This window comes from Salvelinus alpinus, chromosome 4 (genome assembly GCF_045679555.1).
Source record: "Salvelinus alpinus chromosome 4, SLU_Salpinus.1, whole genome shotgun sequence".
NCBI classification, from domain to species: Eukaryota; Metazoa; Chordata; class Actinopteri; order Salmoniformes; family Salmonidae; genus Salvelinus; species Salvelinus alpinus.
The window spans coordinates 44,644,225-44,664,122 of record NC_092089.1 but is presented as its reverse complement, the minus strand read 5'-3'; the positions used below and the strand labels follow the sequence as shown (position 1 = coordinate 44,664,122).

Here is a 19,898-nt window from a genome sequence, read left to right as displayed (position 1 = left end):
GCATACTTGTCCTGGGCTGTTTTCTTTTGTATTCATCTGGCTCGTTGGTCTAGGGGTATAATTCTCGCTTAGGTCGAGAGGTCCCGGGTTCAAATCCCGGACGAGCCCGACTTTTTACTGAAATACGAAACTGAATGACTGACACAAGTTATTGTGATAACAGTGTAATAAAAACACTAACGTGTAAAACATTAAGGTTCTACAAGAAATCACTGAGTTCCAATATGCACAAGGCAGATTATTGAGAATTTGGTTGCAAGTCTATGGTTATAATATAGCTTTCATTCCAAAGAATAAGATTGGATGTGACATTCAATTGCTATATTATCCTCAAGTTTAAATGTCACATGCACAAGTACAGCGAAATTCCTTTCTTGTAAACTCAAAACCCAACAATGCAATAATGTAAAACTAGAAACAAAACACGAGAAATAAGAAATATGCATCAAACGTGTGTGTATATATATATATATATATATATATATAAGCAATTAACGGTCATTATAAAAAATGTTGAGTGACATTTTTAATGTGCAATCGCATGTGATTAGATTGAGATCATTTAACCTCCGTTTTTACCCTGAACGTCTGTAGTCTCGTGCACCAGACAAGAACGTCTGTGTAGAATAAAAACTCAGTTTCCCATAAATCTGTGAGTTTGTGCGTTTCTGATCATGCGCGCAAGTACTCGAGTCTATCGTTAGTGTCACTGCTATGACAACAGGGAGATGGCTTCAAGCAAGTTGATGAGGCACACGCAAAATGTGATTTTTATCTGAACTGCGAACCACAGACAGGCTCGTCTTGTTAGAGGTAAAAGAGGCACGTTTAGAATTTGCATATGTCGCTGGAATGTTGAAACTACACGCTTGTTAGCCTCCAAGCCAAGCACAGCCAGCGTTAATTAGTCAGCTAACGTTAACTAACTTAGCTCGAGGTGTTTCCTGGCTGGCTAGCTTGCTACCTCTTGCTTGTTACCTATAGAGAATCATGCACGTTGTCCAGTTTAGTTTGTTTTTGTTCTGTTTCTAACAATTGTTCAACACATGGACAATGCTTGCCCGCAACCCCTACTAACGTTAGCTAGCTAGTTTTATCAACAGATTATGCATGTTGATGTTGCTAGCTAGATACTAAGGTTAGATCTAGCTAGTTATGTGGAAATCATTCTATTCACCTCTAATGAAATGGAGTCGGAGCTCTGCTGATATGCATGGCACACCTGGATAATATTGAATTATGATGTGGTTGATTGCAGAATGTTGGCTGTGCTTTGCTGTCTGTCAAGTAGATGATAAGGGGCTGCTGGAAGGTCTTGGCCGTGATAGTCAAGTAGGCAGGTGGTATAAGGCTATAGGCATATATTCCACTTGTGTTATCTTTCAAAATCGAAATAATAGGGCTATCATTTTAATGGTTATATATGCTATTGGTGTGGGGGGAAGAGAGAAGTGATTATCTCTATGGATTAGCTGTCCATTCCACCTGCTCAGCAGTTGACGATGAGGAAATCTGCTTGGCCCATGCCCTGATACAATCCCTGATCATGTGACTCAGCTGTGTAGTGTAACAGGGTTACGGTCAGTGTCACACACAGACCACTGTCCAAACCTCCCTCTGGGTTCTGGAGTCAAAGAAACATCAGCATGTAGCCTAATATAGGTCTACTGTAAGGCGCTAATCCCCTGCAATAAAAGCAGATGATCAGTGAATTACCAGACACACACACGCTAGCTTGATAAAGCACTACAAATCTAAGGCTGGCACCCATTACACCTAGAGTGAGTTAAAGTAGGCTTAGAAAGATCATGCCATATAGGAGACTAGGTGGAATACATGAAAGCCAACTCTTCCAATCGTTTCATCCTTCCATTTGGTTCCAAGTGGGATAGACAAGCAGCAGGTATCAGCCATATTGCTTTCACCTGTCCATTATGTTGAGTGTCAGTCACATGTGGAAGACTGACAAGCAGTATTATGGTGTCCACTAGAGCGGCGATATGACCCTCAGTGTTTGTCTTTTTCTCTCTGTTTGTGTCTGTCTGTCTGTTTGTCTCCTCTGCAGTAGCATGTCTCTGTTCAAGGTGCGTGATTGGTGGGCCGCGGTGCTGGGCGAGGGGGAGGAGTTTGACCAGGGATGCCTGTGTGTCGGCGATGTGGACAACAGCGGCAGCGGACATGGTGAGAAGGTGTGGGGTCGTGGTGTGTCTGACTGCACTCTGCACTACAAAGACACTGTTCACTAATAGACCAAAAAATAAACAATGAGAGTGAAAGTGCCCCTGGTACCAAAGTCTTATTTACATGCACAAATCAGATTTGTTCATTGTCTGATTGACTTACTGATTGACCTGACTTCCTGGATCTTTATTACCATGTTTAAAACATACCATTTGCCCTCTCGATACAAAGCACATACACTGAGTGTACAAAACATTAAGAACACCTTCCTAATATTGAGTTGCACCCCCCTCTTTGCCCTCAGACCAGCCTCAATTCATCGGGCATGGACTCGACAAGGTGTCGAAAGCATTCCACTGGGATGCTGGCCCATGTTGAGTCCAATGCTTCCCAGAGTTGTCAAGATGACTGGTGGTCCTTTGGGTGGTGGACTATTCTTGATACACACAGGAAACTGTTGAGTGTGAAAAACCCAGCAGTGTTGCATTCTTGACACAAACCTGTGTGCCTGGCACCTACTACCATACCCTGTTCAAAGGCACTTAAATCTTTTGTCTTGCCCATTCACACATACACAATTCATGTCTCAATTGTGTCAAGGCTTAAAAATCCTTCTTTAAACTGTCTCCTCCCCTTCATCTACACTGATTTGAAGTGGATTTAACAAGTGACATCAAAAAGGGATCATAGCTTTCACCTGGATTCACCTGGTCAGTCTGTCATGGAAAGAACAGGTGTTCTTAATGTTTTGTACAACGAAGGGAGCAATATGAGACCATACCACAACGTCTAAGCTGAGGAAGTATACAGTGTGTATGTCCTCTCTCCTGTAGATAAGATAGTGGTGGGCAGCTACATGGGCATGCTGCGGGTCTTCTCCCCCCACCCTGCCAAGCCTGGAGAGCCCAGCCCGGCCCACAGCCAGCTACTGGTGGTGCAGCTCAGAGACCCCGTCATCCAGGTTGAAGTGGGCAAGTTTGTCTCGTAAGTACCAGGTCACACGCACCTTCTGCTCAAATAGTATGCTATACGCACCTGCTGCTCAAATAGTATGCTACACGCACCTGCTGCTCAAATAGTATGCTACACGCACCTGCTGCTCAGATAGTATGCTACACGCACCTGCTGCTCAAATAGTATGCTACACACACCTGCTGCTCAGATAGTATGCTACACGCACCTGCCGCTCAAATAGTATGCTACACGCACCTGCCGCTCAAATAGTATGCTACACGCACCTGCTGCTCAAATAGTATGCTACACGCACCTGCTGCTCAAATAGTATGCTACACGCACCTGCTGCTCAAATAGTATGCTACACGCACCTGCTGCTCAAATAGTATGCTTATGATGCTATCACTGACTAAGCAATCCAGGCTGTATCACAACCGGCCGTGATTGGGAGTCCCATAGGGCGGCGCACAATTGGCCCAACGTCGTCCGGGTTTGGCTGGTGTAGGCCGTCATTGTAAATAAGAATATGTTCTTAACTGACTTGACTAGTTAAATAAAGGTCACTCAGTCATTGTGTTAATAATGCCCTTTCTCCTCCCCCTCTCTGGTATTCTGGCACTCAGAAGTGTGACCTGGAATTGCAGATCAAATGGGCAAACATGGCGTTAACTCAACATAGCCCTACTTACAATCTTAAAGTACCACGTCACGGATGGAACTCTCTACTCTCATTGTCCTACATCACTGCACCGAAGGACTTGAGTTGCACAGGAATGATGATGTCATGTGTTGGGAGACAATGGCTTTTCCTGTTGCTTCCCACCCAGTCCTAAACACACATTAGCTTCAAGGGCCAAGGGTTTTTCCTGATCACATGACCTTGCTGACCCTGTCGTGAACTTCTGACCCTGTACCACAAAGTCAAGAGGTATTTGCTGTCATGCCGTTCGGTTATCCACTGAGTATACATCAATGGAGTTCATGAACCTTTGGCATTGACTGCAACTTTGTTCTTGACTTAATCTGCTTCCAGTAAATCCTGACCACCATGTCATGAGTTCGGCTCTCTCCATGTGATTTATCATACTATATCAACCACCTAGTCTCAAACTTGGCTGGCTCCACTACTTTAGGCTAACCACCAAGTTACCAGCACATAGCTGGAGACACCCCAGGGTCCCATTTCAAGATGTTGTTAAAGGACATTTGTTCTCAAGCACTTTAACTTGCCAAATACAGGTTGAGTAAATACTCGAATATTTTGAACCAAAAAATGTCATGTGCTAGACTGAAACCGCCATTGCCCCCTCTGCTCTCCCCATGGCCAAAACTATTCAAGTAAGAGGAGAAAGAGGGGGATAGGAGGAGAAAGATGGAGAGAAAGGGAGGAATGGAATGGTGAGGGAGGACTGAAATGTTGGGATATGTCATCACGGTGGTCCATTCCTGGGTGCACAGGGACCTCCTGGAGAGACAGGCTTCCTGGAAAAGCCGGGCATTTTCCAAAAGTTTCGCCCACAAAAGGGATGTATGAGTCAAAAGGATTCCTTCATCTGTTTGCTGACATTTTATGTTACTGTATGTTTTGGGGAAGCTGGTTTCGGTTAGAATTTTGAATGACCATTGAGTGTTCCCTAAACAGAGAAACACATTGTAAATTTTGTCTCTAGAGCAGTGGGGCGGGAGATGGTGAAATGTGTTCTCATCGACAGTGGGCGCTGTGGTTTTGAGTAAAGAAGAAATCACCCAGGCTTCATTTTTAGTTGTTTTTCCTCCGTAAACATTACAGCAGGGTTGACGACAGACGTGTTCCTCCGCAAAGCTGTAGAACACATGTTTAAACCATAGATTTACATCAAACAGATTTGTCACTTTTTCCTATGCATATTGTATTATATTTATCCGTTCACAACTTGTGCTTGAAGTAGCAGTTGCCCCCAGAATACAAATTTAGGGCCAGGTTTGACTACCCCCCCAATCCTAACCTTTACCATTAGGATATACTTCATATCTATACTCATATACTCTTATGTCAGTATTGTCCTGTATGTTTTCATTGGCGATTTTGGGCATCTGTTCTTCGCAGTAATTGAATGAACTTCTCTGCAGGTGTTCAGATCTGCTTCATCTGGCTGTGCTGCACCCCAGAAAACTGTATGTGTACTCCGTCTCAAGTAATACCACACATTTCAACATTGGCTGTAATATGCATGCCACACCACATTGATTTAGTGGACTACTACAGACTGAAATATGTTCCGGGATTCATCTGATACCATTGAGGAGTTTATCACATTTAGCACATCGTCCCCACAGTGACTGTATGTACTGTACATATCCCAACCAAAAGTCATGGATTACAAGCAACATCCGCACTGAGCTAAAGGCCAGGGCTGCCGCTTTCAAGGAGCGGGACACTAATCCGGACACGTATAAGAAATCACGTTACGACCTCTGACGATCAATCAAACAAGCAATGCGTCAATACAGGACTAAGATCGAATCCTACTACCCCGGCTGTGATGCTCGTCGGATGTGGCAGTGCTTGCAAACTATCACGGATTACAAAGGGAAAACCCAACTGCGAGCTGCCCAGTGGCACGAGCCTACCAGACAAGCTAAATGCCTTCTATGCTTGCTTCGAGGCAAACAACACTGAACCATGCATAAGATCAGCAGCAGTTCTGGACAACTGTGTGATCTGGCACTCCGTAGCCGATGTGAGTAGGACCTTTAAACAGGTTACCATTCATAAGGCCGCGGGGTCAGACAGATTACCAGGACGCGTACATAAAGCATGTGCTGACAAGCTGTCGGGTGTTTTCACTGACATTTTCAACCTTTCCCTGACCGAGTGTGTAATACCTACATGTTTCAAGCAGACCACCATAGTCCCTGTACCCAAGAATGCCAAGGTAACCTGTCTAAATGACTGTGTCCCCGTAGCAATCACATCTGTAGCCATGAAATGCTTGGAAAGGTCATGGCTCACATCAACACCATTATCCCAGAAACCCTAGACCCACTCCAATTTGCATACCACCCCAACAGATCCACAGATGACGCAATCTCTATTGCACTCCACACTGCCGTCTCCCACCTGGACAACAGGAACTCAGAGTTCAACACTATAGTGCCTTCCAAGCTCATCACTAAGCTCAGGACCCCGGGACTGAACATCTCCCTCTGCAACTGGATCCTGGACTTCCTAATTTGCCGTCCCCAACTGCTGAGTGTAGGCAACAACACATCCGCCACGCCTTCCCTCAACATGGGGCTCTTCAGATGTGCGTGCTTAGTCCCCTTCTGTACTCCCTGTTCACCCATGGCCACGCACAACTCCAACACCATTACGTTTGCTGACGACACGACGGTGGTAGGCCTGATAAACGACAGCGATGAAACCGCCTATAGAGAGGAGGTCAGTGACCTGGCAGTGTGGTGTCAGGACAACAACCTCTCCCTCAATGGCGGCAAGACAAAGGAGCTGATCTTGGACTATCGAACACAGTGGGCTGCGCACGTCCACTTCCACATCAATGGGACTGTAGTGGAGCGTGTCGAGAGCATTAAGTTACTCGGTGTCCACAGGAATTAACATGGTCCAGACTAGAGGTCGACCGATTATGATTTTTCAACGCTGATACCGATACTGATTATTGGAGGACAAAAAAAAGCCGATACCGATTAATCGGCCAATTTCTTTTATATTTTTTATATATATATTCTTAAATATGTAATAATGACAGTTACAACAATACTGAATGAACACTTTTATTTTAACTTAATATAATACATCAATCAAATCAATTTAGCCTCAAATAAATAATGAAACATGTTCAATTTGGTTTAAATAATACAAAAACAAAGTGTTGGAGAAGAAAGTAAAAGTGCAATATGTGCCATGTAAAAAAGCTAACGTTTAAGTTCCTTGCTCAGAACATGAGAACATATGAAAGCTCCTTTTAACATGAGTCTTCAATATTCCCAGGTAAGAAGTTTTAGGTTGAGGTTATTATAGGACTATTTCTCTCTATACCATTTGTATTTCATATACCTTTGACTATTGGATGTTCTTATAGGCACTTTAGTATTGCCAGTGTAATAAGTATAGCTTCCGTCCCTCGCCTCGCCTCTACCTGGGCTCGAACCAGGAACACATCGACAACAGCCACCCTCGAAGCATCGTTACCGATCGCTCCACAAAAGCCGTGGCCCTTGCAGAGCAAGGGGAACAACTACTCCAAGTCTCAGAGCGAGTGACGTTTGAAACGCTATTAGCGCGCACCCCGCTAACTAGCTAGCCATTTCACATCGGTTACACCAGCCTAATCTCGGGAGTTGATAGGCTTGAAGTCATAAACAGCGCAATGCTTAAAGCATTGCGAAGAGCTGCTGGAGAACGCAGGGAAGTGCTGTTTGAAGGAACGCTTACGAGCCTGCTGCTGCCTACCACCGCTCTGTCAGACTGCTCTATCAAATATCAAATCATAGAATTAATTATAACATAATAACACACAGAAATACGAGCCTTAAGTCATTAATATGGTCAAATCCGGAAACTATGATTTCGAAAATAAAACGTTTATTCTTTCAGTGAAATACGGTACCGTTCCGAATTTTATCTAACGGGTGGCATCCATAAGTCTAAATATTGCTGTTACATTGCACAACCTTCAATGTTATGTCATAATTACGTAAAATTCTGGCAAATTAGTTCGCAACAAGCCAGGCGGCCCAAACTGTAGCATATACCCTGACTCTGCGTGCAATGAACCCAAGAGAAGTGACACAATTTCCCTAGTTTAATATTGCCTTCTAACAGGAATTTATTTTAACTAAATATGCAGGTTTAAAAATATATACTTCTGTGTATTGATTTTAAGAAAGGCATTGTTGTTTATGGTTAGGTACTTTCGTGCAACGATTATGCTTTTTTCGCAAATGCGCTTTTGTTAAATCATCCCCCATTTGGCGAAGTTAGCTATCTTTTTTAGGAAGAAATAGTCTTCACAGTTCGCAACGAGCCAGGCGGCCAAAACTGCTGCCTATACCCTGACTCTGTTACACAGAACCTAAGAGAAGTGACACAATTTCCCTAGTTAAAAGAAATTCATGTTAGCAGGCAAATGAACTAAATATGCAGGTTTAAAAAATATATACTTGTGTATTGATTTTAAGAAAGGCGTTGATGTTTATGGTTAGGTACACATTGGTGCAACAACAGTGCTTATTTCGCGAATGCGCCTGTTAAATCACCCGTTTGGCGAAGTAGGCTGTGATTCAATGATAAATTAACAGGCACCGCATCGATTATATGCAACGCAGGACAAGCTAGATAAACTAGTAATATCATCAACCATGTGTAGTTAACTAGTGATTATGTTAAGATTGATTGTTTTTTAGAAGATACGTTTAATGCTAGCTAGCACCTTACCTTGGCTCCTTGCTGCACTCGCATAACAGGTAGTCAGCCTGCCACGCAGTCTCGTCGTGGAATGCAATGTAATCGGCCATGATCGGTGTCCAAAAATCCCGATTACCGATTTGTTATGAAAACTTGAAATCGGCCCTAATTAATCGGCCATTACGATTAATCGGTTGACCTCTAGTCCAGACACACCAGCACAGTCGTGAAGAAGGCATGACAACTCCTCTTCACATCAGGTGGCTGTGAAGATTTGGCATGGGCCCTCAGATCCTCCAAATGTTCTATTGCTACACCATTGAGAGCATCTTGACTGGCTGCATCACCGCCTGGTATAGCAACTGCTTGGCATCCGACCGTAAGACGCTACAGAGGTAGTGAGTACCAACCAGTACATCATTGGGGTCAAGCTCCTTGACATCCAAGACCTTCAGCCAACCAAGTCACAGACTGTTTGTTTTCTCTGCTACCTACTGCACTGCAAGCGGTACCGATGCACCAAGTCTGGAACCAACAGGACTCTGAACAGCTTCTAACCCCCCAAGCCATAACACTACTAAATAGTCCGTGTAGCTATTTGGTTAACTATCTGCATTACCCTCTTTGCACTAACTCTTTTGACTCATCACATATGCTGCTGCAACTTTTTACTATTTACCGTGTTGCCTACCCCCACCTATATGTACATATCTACCTCAAATAACTCGTACCCCTGCAAATTGTCTCGTTACTGGTACTCCGTGTACTGTATGTAGCCAAATTATCGTTACTCATTGTGTATTTATTCTTCGTGTTATTATTTTTTCTATATTTTTCTCTCTGCATTGTTGGGAAGGGCCCGTGAGTAAGCATTTCAATGTTAGTTTACACCTGTTGTTTATGAAGCATGTGACAAATTTGATTTGATTTTGATTTGATACTATGGCAGTTTGCTCCCATTCGTCTAGTTCTCTCTCTGCAGATTTAACCATAGGACATAGCAATGATATGTGACAATAAATATTAATATGGAGGGTCTCTCTCTCCCTCTATTTCTCTCTACCTCGCTTTACTGTCTCTCTCTCTTTCTCTACCGTAGGTACTGCTGGTAATGTGGAGCATGGGGTTCAGTACCAGCTCAAGCGGGTCTATGAGCACAACCTCCAGAGGACCGCCTGCAACATGACTTATGGAACCTTTGGAGGGGTCACGGATAACACATCACATGTAACAGATATGCATTGACAGTTTAGTCACAAACCACACACACTTTTTTCATTTTTGGGGGTTAATTCACTGCCCTTTCACTTCTAATGACCACAGAGCTATAAGTGTAGAATATGATTCATTCTGTGTGGAGGGGAACCCTTGGTGTTCTGGTGCAGGTGTATTTGGATGGCAGTGACTGGATCAGTGTGTGCATGGGTGTGTGGATGCATGTGCACACGTGTGGGTGTATTTGTATGTGTAGTAAGTTAGGTTCTGTGTGTCCTTCAAAGGTTGTGTCAGGTCAACCACAGAAGCTCTCTTTTAGCCTGCCAGGAACACACTGCTGAAATCTGGACCAAGCCCCAGACAAGAGACAACAGGCAATTCATTAATGGGAGAGCACACTTATCCAAACACGTGCTCCCTGGAACACACACACACACACCTCAACAATATATCCCTTGTTCTATTATTGGCCTTCTCATGTCTAAAAGGACTTCAGTTTAACACTGGTTTGTGTGTGCACGTGTGTGTGAGGAGACTTGGAGCTGTGTTGGTTACTGTTATAGAGGACATGTTTAGGATGGGAGTCGTTGCTTTTCTTGGATGCTGCAGAGTTGAGGGCTTTCCCCTCCTTTTTTCCAAATACATATATTTCTCTTGAGGGATGATTTCTTCCCCCCATCCTCTCTCCCTCTCTCCCCTGGCATTCTAACATTCCTCATTAACCCCTGAACTCTTCTTCACCTTCCTTTGTTTCATAGACTTCCAGCGCTTTATGGACTCCTTCATTCATGCCAGTTTCCATTTGCGCAAACACACACAAACACACACTCCCATTCACTTCTCTCTCTCTCTCACATCCTTTCTCTATTAGATCAAATTTGATTTGTCACATGTGCCGAATACAGTGCTTACTCACAAGCCCTTAACCAACAATGCAGTTGTAAGAAAATCCCTAAAAAAGTAAGAATAACAAATAATTAAAGAGCAGCAGTAAATAACAATAGTAATTATGTACATGTCGGTAGAGTTATTAAAGTGGCTATGCATAGATAATAACAGAGAGTAGCAGCAGCATGGGGGGGCAATGTAAATAATCTGGGTAGCCATTTGAATAGCTATTCAGGAGTCTTATGCCTTGTGGGTAGAAGCTGTTTAGAAGCCTCTTGGACCTAGACTTGGCTCTCCGGTACCGCTTGCCGTGCGGTAGCAGAGGAGAACAGTCTATGACTAGGGTGGCTGGAGTCTTTGACAATTTTTAGGGCCTTCCTCTGACACCGCCTGGTATAGATGTCCTGGATGGCAGGATGCTCGGCCCCAGTGATGTACTGGGCCGTACGCACTACCCTCTGTAGTGCCTTGCGGTCGGAAGCCGAGCAGTTGCCATACCAGGCTGTGATGCAATCTATCAGGATGCTCTCGATGGTGCAGCTGTAAAACCCATGCCAAATCTTTTCAGTCTCCTGAGGGGGAATAGGTTTTGTCTTCACGACTGTCTGGTGTGCTTGGACCATGTAGTTTGTTGGCGATGTGGATGCCAAGGAACTTGAAGCTCCACTACAGCCCTGTCAATGAGAAGGGGGGCGTGCTCAGTCCTCCTTTTCCTTTAGTCTACAATCATCTCCTTTGTCTTGATCACGTTGAGGGAGAGTTTGTTGTCTTTGCACCACACGGTCAGGTCTCTGACCTCCTCCCTATAGGCTCTCATTGTTGTCGGTGATCACTCTTTTGTGTCATCAACAAACTTAATAATGGTGTTGGAGTCATGCCTGGCCGTGCAGTCATGAGTGAACAGGGAGTACAGGAGGGGACTGAGCATGCACCCCTGAGGGGCCCCTGTGTTGAGGATCAGCGTGGCGGATGTGTTGTTACCTACCCTTACCACCTGGGGGTGGCCAGACAGGATGTCAAGGATCCAGTTGCAGAGGGAGTAGTGTTTAGTCCCAGGATCCTTAGCTTAGTGATGAGCTTTGAGGGCACTGAAAGTATTTCTCACATACAGTGGGGAGAACATTTGATTATTTGATACACTGCCGATTTTGCACGTTTTCCTACTTACAAAGCATGTACTTAAAAATCATACAATGTGATTTTCTGGATTTTTGTTTTAGATTCCGTCTCTCACAGTTGAAGTGTACCTATGATAAAAATTGCAGACCTCTACATGCTTTGTAAGTAGGAAAACCTGCAAAATCGGCAGTGTATCAAATACTTGTTCTCCCCACTGTAGGTGTTCCTTTTGTCCAGGTGAGAGAGCGCAGTGTGGAGTGCAATAGAGATTGCATCATCTGTGGATCTGTTTGTGCGGTATGCAAATTGGAGCGGGTCTAGGGTTTCTGGGATAATGGTGTTGATGTGAGCCATGACCAGCCTTTCAAAGCATTTCATGGCTACAGACGTGAGTGCTACGGGTCGGTAGTCATTATGCAGGTTACCTTAGTGTTTTTGGGCACAGGGACTATGGTGGTCTGCTTGAAACATGTTGGTATTACACACTCAGACAGGGAGAGGTTGAAAATGTCAGTGAAGACACTTGCCAGTTGGTCAGCGCATGCTCGGAGTACACGTCCCGGTAATCCGCCTGGCCCAGCGGCCGTGTGAATGTTGACCTGTTTAAAGGTCTTACTCACATCAGCTGCGGAGAGGATGATCACACAGTCGTCTGGAACAGCTGATGATGCATGTTTCAGTGTCACTTGCCTCGAAGCGAGTATAGAAGTTATTTAGCTCGTGTCACTGGGCAGCTCTCGGCTGTGCTTCCCTTTGTAGTCTGTAATAGTTTGCAAGCCCTGCCACATCCGATGAGCGTCGTAGCCGGTGTAGTACAATTCAATCTTAGTCCTGTATTGACGCTTTGCCTGTTTGATGGTTCATCGGAGGGCATAGCAGGATTTCTTATAAGCTTCCGGGTTAGATTCCCTCTCCTTGAAAGCGGCAGCTCTACCCTTTAGCTCAGTGCGGATGTTGCCTGTAATCCATGGCTTCTGGTTGGGGTATGTACGTACAGTCACTGTGGAGACGACGTCCTCGATGCACTTATTGATAAAGCCAGTGACTGATGTGGTGTACTCCTCAATGCCATCGGAAGAATCCCGGAACATTTTCTGTTCTGTGCTAGCAAAACAGTCCTGTAGTTTAGCATCTGCTTCATCTGACCACTTTCATATAGTGGTCACTGGTGCTTCCTGCTTTAATTTTTTGCTTGTAAGCAGGAATCAGGAGGATAGAGTTATGGTAAGATTTGCCAAATGGAGGCCGAGGGAGAGCTTTGTACGCGTCTCTGTGTGTTGAGTGAAGGTGGTCTAGATTTTTTCCACCTCAGGTTGCGCATTTAACATGCTGATAGAAATGAGGTAAAACTAATTTAAGTTTCCCTGCATTAAAGTCCCCGGCCACTAGGAGCGCTGCCTCTGGATGAGCGTTTTCCTGTTTGTTTATGGCGGAATACAGCTCATTGAGTGCGGTTTTAGTGCCAGCCTTGGTCTGTGGCGGTATGAAGAAAAATACAGATAGCTTATCATGAGATACTCTACCTCAGGCGAGCAAAACCCTGAGACTTCTTTAGATATCGTGCACCAGCTATCGTTTACAAATATGCATAGGCCCTCGCCCCGTGTCTTACCAGAGGCTGCTGTTCTGTCCTGCTGATGGAGTGTATAACCCGCCAGCTGTATGATCTTAATGTCGTCGTTCAGCCACGACTCGGTAAAACATAAGATATTACAGGTTTTAATGTCCCGTTGGTAGGATATACGTGCTTTCAGTTCGTCCCATTTATTTTCCAGCGATTGAACGTTAGCTAGCAGAACGGAAGGCAAGGGCAGATTAGCCACTCGTCACCTGATCCTCACAAGGCACCCTGATCTCTTTCCGCGAAACCTACGTTTCCTTTTCCAGCAAATCACGGGGATCTAGGCCTGGTCGGTTGTCCGTAGTATTTCCCTCACGTCCGACTCATTGAAGAAAAACTCCTAGTCCAATTTGAGGTGAGTAATCCCAGTTCTGATGTCCAGAAGCTCTTTTCGGTCATAAGAGACGGTAGCAGCAGCTTTATGTACAAAACATTTATGTACGAACAATGCGAAAAAACTAACAAAATAGCACGGTTGGTGAAGAGCCAATAAGACGTTAGCCCTACCCTCCGGCGCCATCTTTTTTCTCTCTGTCCCTCCTCCCTTTCCATTTCTCTCCTTCTCTTTCTTACTCTCTGAGTCTCTCTCTCTCTCTCACACACACACACACTCTCAGTATAGTCGTGTCCCTCTCCTGTCATTGTAGGGAGAGAGAGAGAGAGAGTGGATTACAATGAGGTTCCTATAAATAAGAGGACAAGAGGATCCTGCTCCAGGGTTACACTACCACACACCACCACCAGGGAGCAGCACAGCCTGTGGAATCAGCTCCTACACACCACGGTACACACTTGTCATCTGAGTGAGTGTATTCATCTGAAATGAGTGTGTGTAGGACCTTGCTCTAAATGTGAGCACCCATAATAGTTCCTGACCATGGAATGACTGTAGGCGCTGTAATAGCGGTGTTGTAGTAATACCGCCCTAATGGCTAGGCTGGGTTTGGGTCAGAATCGGGCCACACACACTCACAAACAGCGTAGGCCATTCTAAGCAGCATCTGGCCCACACTCCACCCAGAACCCAGGCCCAAAGAACCACTGCACTGCTCTGCTCTGTCCTGCCAGCCTCTGTGCTTTGTCCTTGGGCTCAACCTGTGTAACAGCATGTTCTATTAATGCTATTAGTATGGGCTGGTTTCCTCTGTATGTCTCTGCTAAGGGTAGACGTGCTGGAATAATGTTTTATAGAGCTAGAAGAGCGGTTTTTGATATATTTAGTATGGGCGTAGACCCACTCACAAGCGTGAGAGAAGACACACACATACATGCACACGCACCATATGTGTGCATACACTCACACACACAGGGCGAGGTAATTGTGTGAGTGGCCTTGTCCTTCAGTGTTTTACTGACCTCCCTCCCTGAGCCCAGTTCACCAAAGGGGGATGACCAGAATAGCTGGTGAAGCACACACACACATACACAATAATAAACACGTGTGGATCTGCTCTGCAGGTGGTACTCCCTGACCCCTCGTTGATGTGTGTGATTTTTAATAGCGTGTAGAGGCCTAATTATAGTTCTCTGCTCTCACAGCCACTCTGTTATGGCTCTTTGTGTGTGTGTGTGTGTGTGTACTCAGCCATCTCAGATTTTCTCTGCCATAAAACTCAGTGGGCCATTACAAGCACTCCACACACAAACGCAGACCTAAAGCTGTGTAAGGCTGCTGTGAACAGGCCTGCTCAGGTCGAGAGGTGTTAATGGACATATCAGATTCAGCAGGAGACAAATGAGCAGAGCAGCTAACCCACCACTACAACACAACATAGCAGAGCAGCTAACCCACTACTACAACACAACATCTCCCGTCTGGATTACTGCAACTCGCTGTTGGCTGGGCTCCCTGCCTGTGCCATTAAACCCCTACAACTCATCCAGAACGCCGCAGCCCGTCTGGTGTTCAACCTTCCCAAGTTCTCTCACGTCACCCCGCTCCTCCGCTCTCTCCACTGGCTTCCAGTTGAAGCTCGCATCCGCTACAAGACCATGGTGCTTGCCTACGGAGCTGTGAGGGGAACGGCACCTACGTACCTTCAGGCTCTGATCTGTTCGCTGCTCTGGCACCCCAATGGTGGAACAAACTCCCCCACGACGCCAGGTCAGCGGAGTCAATCACCACCTTCCGGAAACACCTGAAACCCCACCTCTTTAAGGAATACCTAGGATAGGATGAAGTAATCCTTCTAACCCCCCCCCCCCTTAAAAGAGTTAGATGCACTATTGTAAAGTGGTTGTTCCACTGGATATCATAAGGTGAATGCACCAACCTGTAAGTCGCTCTGGATAAGAGTGTCTGCTAAATGACTTAAATGTAATGTAATGTAAATGTAACATAGCAGAGCAGCTAACCCACTACTACAACATAGCAGAGCAGCTAACCCACTACTACAATACAACATAGCAGAGCAGCTAACCCACCACTACAACACAACATAGCAGAGCAGCTAACCCACTACTACAACACAACATAGCAGAGCAGCTAACCCACTACTACAACACAACATAGCAGAGCAGCTAACCCACCACTACAACACAACATAGCAGAGCAGCTAACCCACTACTACAACACAACATAGCAGAGCAGCTAACCCACCACTACAACACAACATAGCAGAGCAGCTAACCCACCACTACAACACAACATAGCAGAGCAGCTAACCCACTACTACAACACAACATAGCAGAGCAGCTAACCCACTACTACAACACAACATAGCAGAGCAGCTAACCCACTACTACAACACAACATAGCAGAGCAGCTAACCCACCACTACAACACAACATAGCAGAGCAGCTAACCCACTACTACAACACAACATAGCAGAGCAGCTAACCCACCACTACAACACAACATAGCAGAGCAGCTAACCCACCACTACAACACAACATAGCAGAGCAGCTAACCCACCACTACAACACAACATAGCAGAACAGCTAACCCACCACTACAACACAACATAGCAGAGCAGCTAACTCACCACTACAACACAACATAGCAGAGCAGCTAACCCACCACTACAACACAACATAGCAGAGCAGCTAACCCACCACTACAACACAACATAGCAGAGCAGCTAACCCACCACTACAACACAACATAGCAGAGCAGCTAACCCACCACTACAACACAACATAGCAGAGCAGCTAACCCACCACTACAACATAGCAGAGCAGCTAACCCACTACTACAACACAACATGGCAGAGCAACTAACCCACCACTACAACACAACATGGCAGAGCAGCTAACCCACCACTACAACACAACATAGCAGAGCAGCTAACACACAACTACAACACAACACAGCAGAGCAGCTAACCCACCACTACAACATAGCAGAGCAGCTAACCCACTACTACAACATAGCAGAGCAGCTAACCCACTACTACAACACAACATAGCAGAGCAGCTAACCCACTACTACAACACAACATAGCAGAGCAGCTAACCCACCACTACAACACAACATAGCAGAGCAGCTAACCCACCACTACAACACAACATAGCAGAGCAGCTAACCCACCACTACAACACAACATAGCAGAGCAGCTAACCCACTACTACAACATAGCAGAGCAGCTAACACACAACTACAACATAGCAGAGCAGCTAACCCACCACTACAACATAGCAGAGCAGCTAACCCACTACAACAACATAGCAGAGCAGCTAACCCACCACTACAACATAGCAGAGCAGCTAACCCACTACGACAACATAGCAGAGCAGCTAACCCACTACTACAACACAACATAGCAGAACAGCTAACCCACTACTACAACACAACATAGCAGAGCAGCTAACCCACTACTACAACATAGTAGAGCAGCTAACCCACTACTACAACATAGCAGAGCAGCTAACCCACCACTACAACACAACATAGCAGAGCAGCTAACCCACCACTACAACATAGCAGAGCAGCTAACCCACTACTACAACATAGCAGAGCAGCTAACCCACTACTACAACACAACATAGCAGAACAGCTAACCCACTACTACAACATAGCAGAGCAGCTAACCCACTACTACAACATAGCAGAGCAGCTAACCCACTACTACAACATAGCAGAGCAGCTAACCCACCACTACAACACAACATAGCAGAGCAGCTAACCCACTACTACAACATAGCAGAGCAGCTAACCCACTACTACAACACAACATGGCAGAGCAGCTAACCCACCACTACAACACAACATGGCAGAGCAGCTAACCCACCACTACAACACAACATAGCAGAGCAGCTAACCCACTACTACAACATAGCAGAGCAGCTAACCCACTACTACAACACAACATAGCAGAACAGCTAACCCACTACTACAACATAGCAGAGCAGCTAACCCACTACTACAACATAGCAGAGCAGCTAACCCACTACTACAACATAGCAGAGCAGCTAACCCACCACTACAACACAACATAGCAGAACAGCTAACCCACCACTACAACATAGCAGAGCAGCTAACCCACTACTACAACATAGTAGAGCGGCTAACCCACCACTACAACATAGTAGAGCGGCTAACCCACCACTACAACATAGCAGAGCAGCTAACCCACCACTACAATACAACATAGCAGAGCAGCTAACCCACTACTACAATACAACATAGCAGAGCAGCTAACCCACCACTACAACACAACATAGCAGAACAGCTAACCCACCACTACAACATAGCAGAGCAGCTAACCCACCACTACAACATAGCAGAGCAGCTAACCCACTACTACAACATAGCAGAGCAGCTAACCCACTACTACAACATAGCAGAGCAGCTAACCCACTACTACAATACAACATAGCAGAGCAGCTAACCCACTACTACAATACAACATAGCAGAGCAGCTAACCCACTACTACAATACAACATAGCAGAGCAGCTAACCCACCACTACAACACAACATAGCAGAGCAGCTAACCCACTACTACAACACAACATAGCAGAGCAGCTAACCCACCACCACAACATAGCAGAGCAGCTAACCCACCACCACAACATAGCAGAGCCGCCCCAACAAGTCAAGCAGAACTGTAGGCAGCATAAATTTCTCCACAGAACGTATACCATTCTACAAGTAATTTAGTCCGGCAGTAATCATGTCTATGTTCTGTCATTGTGTGTACTCTCCTGTGATGCCAGTATGATTCCACCAGGTTGTCATGTGTTAATGTCCTAAGCATATGTGTTGAATTAACCTTTATTCAATGCTCATGTAACGTTTGTCTTTTATTCTCTAGCCTCAGACCACCACTCTCTGTGTATCCAGTCCATGGACGGCATGCTGATGTTCTTTGAGCAGGAGAGTTTCGCATTTGGCCGTTTCCCTCCTGCCTGGTCATCTTGTGTTACTCCTCCCGCACTGACACCTTCCTCACTGTGTCCTCAGCACGACAGGTGGAGAGCTACAGGTACACACTCTGCAAAAAACACACGCACACGCACACACACACACACACACACACACACACCCTGCAAAACATACACATACGTGTAAAACACACGCATGTTCTGCAATGCACGCACACATGTACACACCCTCCTCAGGGGAAAGTAAGTGAATGAAAAAGTGAGTGAGTGAAGAAGTGTACTCTTTGCCTCTGAAGGCTGTCTGCCTGCCTGCTACTCCGCACTAGATCTTTAAATACATCTGTGGTGCAGCAGACGGGAGGCCATTTTCTAGTCCTCCTAACGCCACAAACCACTGCACCATCTTGAAATAATAGGGGAGAGTGTTCTGTGTGTGTGTGTGCTTGTCTCTGCATGTGTGTGCCACCATCTGTGTGTCTCCATCTGTGTGTCCATGCAAGTGTGTGTGTGTGTGTGTGTGTGTGTGTGTGTGGTGTGTGTGTAAATAGAGGATACTGCAGATGGCAGATTGGGTGTATCGGGCCCTATTGCCACAGCTGATTCTGGTTATTCCCGGTGCTAAGTTAACATTTTCACATCCTAATGAAATTTCCACTCATTGATCGCCACAGCTCCCCATGTAAGCCCTGTCTTTATTTTCCTCTACTTTGGCCGATCATCGCTCCTCCACAATAATCACAGTTACCTTCCTCTACAAATACACGCTGGGATTTTCCTTTTTAACGCTCCTGCTAAAACCGGACATAAATTGGGGAAAGGCCGAAGAGTGTGTGTGTGTGTGTGTGTGTGTGTTTCGGTGTGTGAAACCCGGCCTTCCAGCTGTTTGTTATCCCAGATTTCTCCGATATCAAGAGCTTCCCCAGACGAGATATCACTGCGGAAACGCTGACCCCCCCCGTTTCCCACCTTCCCCTCCTCCCTCTCTTCAATTCTCAGACTGTATATATGAATTCTAATAAAAATAATTCTGCCCAGGATGAAGCGCTCTGTCCCCAGTTAACACTTGGCTGTGTCTAGACTTGGTCTCTGTGGCTAGAATCCCACTTTCTGATCAAATCTAGAATCAAAGGTCATAAACTGTAGATACGAAGAGAGCTACATTTTGGTAATGAAAATCCTGCATGTTAGT

The 19,898-nt window shown here is 45.5% G+C and overlaps 1 pseudogene; it reads left to right on the top strand.

Annotated features, from left to right (window-relative positions):
• The first annotated feature begins 183 nt into the window (after nucleotides 1–183).
• Nucleotides 184–19,898, top strand: part of LOC139573677 (protein PTHB1-like) — a 177,960-nt pseudogene continuing 158,245 nt past the window's right edge.